This window comes from Euphorbia lathyris, chromosome 5, assembly GCF_963576675.1.
Source record: "Euphorbia lathyris chromosome 5, ddEupLath1.1, whole genome shotgun sequence".
In the NCBI taxonomy this organism is placed as follows: Eukaryota; Viridiplantae; Streptophyta; class Magnoliopsida; order Malpighiales; family Euphorbiaceae; genus Euphorbia; species Euphorbia lathyris.
In genome coordinates, this window is record NC_088914.1 from 87,130,130 (window position 1) to 87,139,179 (window position 9,050).

At 33.4% G+C, this 9,050-nt stretch overlaps 1 long non-coding RNA gene across 1 annotated transcript; it reads right to left on the reverse strand.

Annotated features, from left to right (window-relative positions):
* Window positions 1-5,360: 5,360 nt before the first annotated feature.
* Window positions 5,361-8,394, reverse strand: LOC136230404 (uncharacterized). Its single transcript, XR_010689372.1, has 3 exons — window positions 7,897-8,394; window positions 6,113-6,591; window positions 5,361-5,752 (listed from the first exon to the last, which is right to left on the reverse strand). It is a non-coding gene; the product is annotated as an uncharacterized lncRNA (long non-coding RNA).
* Between the last annotated feature and the right edge of the window lie 656 nt (window positions 8,395-9,050).

The window sequence follows — 9,050 nt, forward strand, 5'->3', positions numbered from 1 at the left end:
AGGTAATCAGCTAACAGTTAATGTAATCAGCTATTAGCTAACATGAATTTGCCAAACAGGGTCAATATGTCACTTTCAAAAACATCCTATTTACTTCCGTGGACTTGTTTAAACTCACCTATTAAATCTTTCAACTTTCTTATTTGCTTATAATAATTTATTGGCGGTATGAATTTGCTTAAACCACGCACATTAACTTCTTCAAAATCTCGTCTCACTGGGTGACTTAGATTTTAGAGGGTCAATAAGTCATTTTCAACAAGTTTAGAATTTTCCGTTTTTAAAACATATATGGAAGTTGACAGGGGCCTAGGGCCCGGGCTCCTCCGACCACCGGAGCCACCTTGACCTCAGGCAGTTTCGGTTCCCCTGTCTCAAAAAAAAATTTTTATCAGGGTGTTGAATTAGCCCCCCAAGATGGCCCATTAAGTGCTAGGTTTGTCCAATATTCAAAATTTTAATATTATGAGCCTATTAGGTACTCCCTAAATCCAAGTTTCTAATTTTTTTGAGCCTGTTAGGCCTCCGTAAATCCAAAATTCTAATTTTTTTTGGCCTGTTAGGTCTCCCTAAATCCAAATTTCTAATTTTTTTAGCCTGTTAGTCCCTCCTTAAATCCAAATTATTAATTCTTTTTTGCCTGATAGCCCTCTCAAATCAAAATTTTTAATTTTTTTACTTGTTCGGCCCTCCCTAAATCCAATTTTTTTTTTTACATGTTAGGATTCTTACACGAAATCTAACTTAATTTTGAGAAATTATACATTAATGCTTAAAAATTTGGTTCTTGACCATTCAAATTATAACATGCATATATAAAAAAAAAAAAATAATTAAGCAAGTTCGATTTAGCAAAAAAAAAATTCTTGCAAACGCACTTATAAAATCAGCCTCCCTACCAAGTAATCATGTATTCACCACTGTTGATATATTTTTTTTGTAAATTTGAGATCACATTTGGATAATGGAGATTTCACTATATATATATATATAAACAATCTCTCCTAGCAATATGCATTAAAAGAACAAAATGGAGATCAAATTAGACTTTATTTCCAGAGAAATAATCAAGCCATCTTCTCCTACACCTGATCATCTACGAAAACTCCAATTATCCTTCCTTGATGAACACCATAGCATAGTTTCGTTGCCTTATGTTATCTTCTATGAAAAATCCTACAATATTTCCAACCAAGAAAGATGCAACCTTTTAAAACTATCTTTATCAAAAGCTTTGACCATATTCTACCCTCTGGCGGGGCATATTAACAACTACTCCTACGTAGACTGCAACGATGAAGGTGCTCTCTTCGTTGAAGCTAAAGCCAGCTGCAAACTCTCGGATATTCTTCAAAACCGAAATCAATACCATAAAATCTCCAAAAATTTCATTCCTTTACAACCTCATAAAGGTATACATCAGTATGGATCTTTGTTTCAGATTACCTACTTAAACTGCGGCGGATTAGTCGTTTCATTCGCGACGCCACATATGCTTGGTGACGCTGTATCACAGATGATGTTCCTCAAGGGTTGGAGTGAGATTGCTAGAGGGAATACAATTGATATTCCCATCTTTGGTTTTGCTTCCATCTTTCCACCGAGAAAAATACCTGGGTTTGATGTCAAACAATGGGTCTACAAGGAAAATCTTGTCACTAAATCATTTGTATTTGATGTTTCTACGATATCCGCTCTTAGAGATAAATATAGTATTGCTAGTCGTGAAAAGCTGACACGAGTGCAGGCTTTAACTGTTTTCATATTGAGTCGGATTATCGCGACTTGTTCTCACGCAAACGAAGATGGTGTTAGCAACCGGTTTATGGTGTTTCACGCTGTGAACTTGCGGCCATTTTTAAATCTGCCGACTTCAAAACAGTGTTTTGGGAATATTTTATGGGGCGCGGCAGCAGGGATTGAAATTGGGAAAGAAGATGAAATTCCAAGGAGGATAAAAGATTCGATTAAAAGTGTGAATGAAGAATGCGTAAAGAAACTTCAAAATGTAGAGGAGTTGAATTTCTTGAATGAAACATTATCTATAGATTGGTTAATAGGAGAGATAGAAAAGTATACATTCACTAGTTTGTGCAATTTTCCACTTTATGATACTGATTTCGGATGGGGAAAGCCTGCTTGGGGAGCCACTAATGGAATGGTTTTCGACAATCTTACTATTTTTGTGGACACAAAAGAAGGCGAAGGTATTGAGGCATGGATTAATATGACCGAGGAAGACATGGCTAAATTTGATAAGGATAAAGTGCTTCTTTCTCATCTTTCTTCCATAACTCAAAATGGGAATCCCAGCTTCTCTTCTCGTTTATGACCGAACTATTCGAATTATATATGTATTTATTGACCTTATAATTGTTGTTCCTTTCATTGATCTTTTAATTTTTATTGAATGCAATTCTAAATTTAATAAAAGTGTTTCTCTTATGTAATTTCTATTTAATGTATGAATGAAGCAATATTTATTGAATGTAATTCTAAATTTAATAAAAGTGTTTCTCTTATGTGATTTCTATTTAATGTATGAATGAAGCAATAAAATTTTAGTCCCGTATTAAATTAGAAGTATTTGAAGGTAAGTATATAATTAATGTATTATCTAAAATCTCATTTAGTTTTCTTTTCGTTATTAGAATTAGAAGAGGAATTGAGACACGGATTATGCATACATGTGAGATTCAAGGTGTAGTCGGATCTTATGAGATTTGAGAGTTATAGTAACTACACAATTAGTTTAATATATAACTACGGTAAATAGTATATTCATGAAATATATTGATATATCGTGAAATTTCCTTCACCGAAATGCTTCCCTGTGAAGTGCAGTTGGGTTCGACTGGAGACACTCCGATGTTTAAGTTAGTGATGATTCTAGAGAGAATAAACAGTAAGCACAAAGTAGGGTTTTGGAAAGTGTAACTTGAATACATTTCTATCCTAGTGTTTTTTTGGCTAAAGCCGACATTTATTGAATAGAGAAAGAATGTCCATTAAGCATACATTCTTTATGCTTAACGGTCAATGAGTTGATTAAAATGTTTCATATATACCTTCTAGTAAATAAGAACCTATTGTATGCAGATTTAGGTTTCTAGTCGATAATGCCAATTTTAAGAGGACAAGTGTTGGCACATCATATTGATGCAACCAAAATTCCTCCTATTAAGGAGCTGTCCATCGAAGCAGGTTTTAATGTCGCATGTTATGAACCGACGCAAATACGCAGAAAAAGCGTCGCTAAAGATGATTTTTTGTACCAGTGAGTATTTAGGTGCTTTATGAATTCAAATGACATTTTCCTATGGATTATACTTAGTTTGGTTAATTTTTACTGATTCGAAATAATATCTCGAATAGTTGGTTTGGAACTACGTGTATTAGAATTAAAATCCAATTGTATCTTAGTTATATCATATATACAATACAGAAATGAAAAAAAAAAATTAGTAAGGGATATTTTCTTGAATTTGATTAAATTAGAATAACGTTTTGACATCAATATAAATTAACTTGATTGGTTTTATTTTCTTGAGTTGATTTATTTTCATTTCAATTACATATATATCGTATTTATCGAATTAAAAGTCAAATTTTATTTTACGTATATCACATATACGATAAATGAATATAAATTTTAGTAAGGAATATTTTTAGGTATATGATTAAATTCAAATGATGTCATTCATGTAGCAGCATACCACCGTCTCTCTTGCTCATTCAGGTAGAAATTTTGATTTCTCTTTTGTCTATGGTAGTACTTCCATTCTTGGTCGCCATTCTCTCTGGGCTGATCTTCTTAGACTTGGGGGAGGTGGGAACCCGAATTGGCTAGTCATAGGAGAATTTAATGCTGTTACTGATGCTCATGAGAAAACTGGAGCGCGGCCTTTGATGCGTCTCGCGGCGTTCGGTACCGCAAGGCTCACTAAGGGATAAGTGTACCCCGTCGTTATCAAGTAATAAATCTGGAAAGTCCAGGTATCGAATCCACATGACTTATTTACCACAAGTATCGAGCTACTTGGTCTCAGGTGTTATCTAGGCTTTGTGGGTTTTGAGTTTGTTTGTTTAAGTTAATCTACTCCTAGGTTGAATTATACTATTCCTAGCTAAATTATATTAATTCTAACTAAGTTATTCTACGCCTAATTAAGTTAAACTACTCCTAATTAAGTTATACTACTCCTAGGTGATCTTTCACTAATGCAATTACTCGAAGGAACATGGTATGAACGATAATAATGAAGTTAGGTTATTAGGTCTATTGATTAAAAACCTAATCTAAGTCACTTGTATTCAAGGCGATTAACCCTACTTACCCTCCTGAAGTTCCTAGTGCGCGATTCCCTTGTAAGGCCGAAACTAGGTCTAAGGCTCAGCAATTTGAGCTTAATCAACTAAGAGGTCGTCAATCTCCACTACAACAAATCATCACTTGCGCCACGGTTAGAATCGTGGCACAAGTATAAAATTTTCGTGGCTATACTATCTAGCCACGGAAATTCAAGGTAGATACTCCCGTGGCGCAAGTGAGCGTGGCAAGATAGTTGCCACGGAAAAATCATGGTTGTGGTTAAATTGGATTTTATGCCACGGATAATTCTGAGGCTAATTATATCTCTTTTCCACGGATAAAATTGTGGCAAGAGTAAAATACATGTGGCAAAACATAGCCATCCGTGGCAATAAACTCAACTTAGCCACGAGAATAATCGTGGCAATAATAGAACACTTTTAGCTAGAAACCTTTCTTAGCCACAAGCATAACCGTGGAATAATACAATGCTTGTGGCGAGAAACCTTGCTTAACCACGTGAATAATCGTAGCAAATTCAATCAAATTTGGTTATTTATTTTTAATTAATTTTATTTTTATTATTTTTATATAAACTTTTAAATTGAATAGAGCTATATTATATTAAATAAACAAGAAAAATAGAATAATGAAAAATAGAATTGAAGTTTAAACTAATAACAATAAAAGTTGAATATATATTGTTATTATCATATAACCAGTACAACCAATCCAACAAGAAGAACCTAATTAACATCATTACTGGAGATACCAGCATCCTTCACACATGTCTTGCATGGTTCTCTCGTCCTTTGTTATACACAAAACTTTCAAATTTGGGCCAGGTCAGTCTTAAGTTTAGGTGCTTCTCATGAATCAGTTGTGATAAATGGCAAGGTAATTTCATTCTGGCTTGTTAGTGAGAGTTGTATCATAGCCTTCTCTGTTGCTTAACAAACCCCCTACAATGCCAACTTATCCTTTCTGAGATCAAATTAAAACTCGATCAACCAAAAATACCATAAAAATGAAAAAATTTCACCAACTGCTGCCCTGATGATCATTTTATTACCAATAAACAAAGGTTGTTCATACTCGTTTTTAGTTCCTCGAATTAATGAGGATTGCTTATGTTAGTAATGGATTCACTTTTGACATAGATTTAAACACTACTCCACCCATCATAAGAATAGAGACGAAATTACCTTCAACTGCCATTTTTTGTTTCCTATTCAGCAGCCTTGGAACTAGAACAAACGATTACATGTAGTTTAAGTATTTACTAAGGTCAATATCAGATGCTTTTAAAATATTGTCTGCTGCTCAAGGAACTGCAATATTTTCCTTGGCAAGAGGAGCAATCTCCTCTTCTTACATTGCAGGTTCGCCGCCTGCAACTCACAAACTCAATAATACCTTCTCCCACAATCTGGTCCATCCCTGCATCAAACCAATATGATATTCTAGTCAGGAACTGAAACTCTTTTCGAAAAGTTGGTTCTTTTCAATGAATTGATGTTGCAAGAGATATGAAAGAAAGACTCATATATATATATATATATATATATATATCACTAGCAATGTACATTTCATGAAAGATCTTGGTCCATGTCATTCAAAATCATTTTTATAAATGCAGAACTGGTACATGACAAGAGCTCTTAGTTCAGTCTTAACAAGTGAAGCTACATCATGGATCAATTCTATCACACTATAATGTAGAAATAATCATTGATGAGTCTTATTTTAGTATATAAAGCATAAATAGAACTCGACTCCATCAATCATTATGTTGCTTACTTCAATATGGAAATTACACATTTGGAATCATGTGTAACCTTCTTTAACAGTATCAAAGGAGACCACATGTCGAGTCACAGATGGATACCTATAGTGAAAAGTGATGGTATAACTGTTAGTTGTCCCATTGCCATTAAAACAAGTGACAAGTAATTCTAAGTTGTGAGAAATCAATTAAAATGGAGATGAAAAAGTTTTTACTACCGTTGATATTCCATACCGCATATCATCCAAGTGAATGAGACGCAAGGCTCAAATCTACTATGGATCAACATGAAGTTAGAAGCACTAAACCCCAATGTTAAAGAAAAAACTATGATAAACTAGAATCACTAAACCCCAATGCTAAAATATACCAAATGAATTTGCAACGAGTTCATGATAAAAGAAGAATCATACCGAGGCACACGAAAAGTTGTCTCTTCTTGCATGTGCAGACTGACAAATAGGCAACATCATCTTAAGGTATCATAAAACTCCTGCAAGGTAAAGCTATGATTATTAGCTGAATTTATGTTCCCTAAAGCTATCCTGCACAACCATAGCAAACAATGTGACTAGGACACTTGAGCAAAGGCATATGACACTTCCTAGAAATCAAAGTCCACACCTGATTAGTAAAGGAGCAAAGAGAAAAAACAAATGATGGTTCATCTTTTATACCACAAAACAACTAATTGGATCAGAAATAATCCTTAATCTTTTTAACAAAAATCATACATTTTATCTCAATCTATGAATATGAAGTGGAACAAAGCATTATAATAAATATAAAAAATGAAAAGAAACCATAAAAAGTGGAGCAAACACTTAACCAAAAGATACTTGGAATGATGAGAGTTGACATGAGAGGCTGAAAACAAGAGCCTATAACTTGTAGATTAAAAGAAATGGGATAAGGTATCAAAATAGGTGTATGGTTTTTGGAAAAGTATCAATTTAGGCTTCACGTACAAAATAGCACTAATGTATGCTTAATGTTTTAAAAAAGTATCAATTTAGGCCTCAATAACGGAACATCATGTTCCGTTATTGAGGCCTAAATTGGTACCTTTTTTAAACGTTAAGCCTATATTGGTGCTATTTTGTACGTGGAGCCTAAATTGATACTTTTTTAAAAAAAAACATATGTCTATTTTTGTACCTTATCCCAAAGAAATAGGAGAGAAATCATAACCCTCTATCATATACAAATCGAGAGAAATTTCTCTTCTTGCTCTAAACCGAGAGCAAAACATAACCTCATGCAAGTTCATGTTAAAGGTGTGATGGCAAAATATGTTGCAATCAGACACCATTGACAAAGAACAAATACATCCTATATAGTGACCCAAATTGATATATAGAAAAAAATTCAAGACATCATGAAATTGGAGAATAAAATCACTATTCGGCATCAAATAACTGGCAATTTCCTTGCACAACTTGTGATTCAATCATGCAATATCAAGAATACCAAGCACAGAAAGATTATTAAACAGATGTAGGTTTAAAAACTAGCTCATTTATCTTCATTATCTTTATGTTGGTTGGATCCCATTACCTCTGATACAGATGCAGTGTTATATGATTTGTCTCCTATGTTTAAAAACCAGCTCATTCATCTTCATTTTGAGTTCCTAATTTTGATTTGAGTCGATGGTAACTTATAATACATTGATTGCAAGAAGTTAAAATAAGCATACTTGATATCAAATTGCATATCATACCCTATCAAGAAAACAATATCTTATTACCTAATACAAAAAAACCAAAATAGTTGTAGTAAAAGATGTCATGCTTACAATAGTTTACGGCAATAGTGCACCGTTTCTCTTTTGGACTCTGTCGTACATGATGAAACCACATACTTGGCCTGGCTTGGTTTTCAAATTAACCTTTGAATATCTTCAATACAAACTTTGAGAGAGAAAAACAGGTTGCAATTCAAAAAAAAAGTTGTGCTAGGCCTAGCTTAGTATCTTCCATAAGATTACTTCACTAAATAACAATCATAGCTTCCCTTCTATGTCTTCTTTTATCATGTTCAATGATATTTTCAAGTATTGATATATGCCCTGTATGTGTTTTCCAAATAAATCTATTTAGAAGTCTAAAGGTTTTGATACTATATATTAGAATAGTAGCTGTCCAACCTTGAACAACTGTCTTATATTTTGAACAAATGAATTCTACTATTGTTGAAAACATAGTTTTATATTCAGAAGAAACGCTGAAATTCTTAGTTTCAATTAAAAAATTCACCCATTCAAATAGGGAGAATTTCTAATCAATTTCAAAATGGAACAATATATATATATATATATATATATATATATATATATATATATATATATATATGATAGGTTTTTCAGAATGCACCTTGAAGCATTGAATTCAACTACATGCAACTTCCAAACCAACAAGTCATATGGAATTGATTGAATATAATTTTACTAATATGAGAAGATAGAAACCTAAAGGAAAAAATGGGGCTTACAAGTAAAGAAGTTCTCCGGCCTTGGCAGTACATTGAAATGGCTTTGGACCTGTTAAAATAGAGAGTAAATCAAGCAATTTCTATTTCCTTAGCCTCAGGGGAAGGGTAAGGATTCACACTGGACCATGGCATGTACCTGGTTGGCTCATCCATTTCTAATTTGAACTCTCCTTTCTCCTGCAATCCCATAAAAAAAACCAAAATATAATTTCCAAAGGATGGGTAGAAAATTACATCGAAATGAATAAGAGATCAAACCTGAGAAGGGGAATATTGGGCAGCAAGGTAATTGCGAATATACAATCGTTGGACATCAGTAGGAGGAAGTAACAAATGTTTCTCTCCAGAAACCAGAGGATATAAGTTCTTATAATGATCCTTGTGGAAAGACGTCTCAGAGAAATTATTACCAGTTTAGTCATTTATGCAGTCTGATAATCCCCAAATTTTTCCAAACCT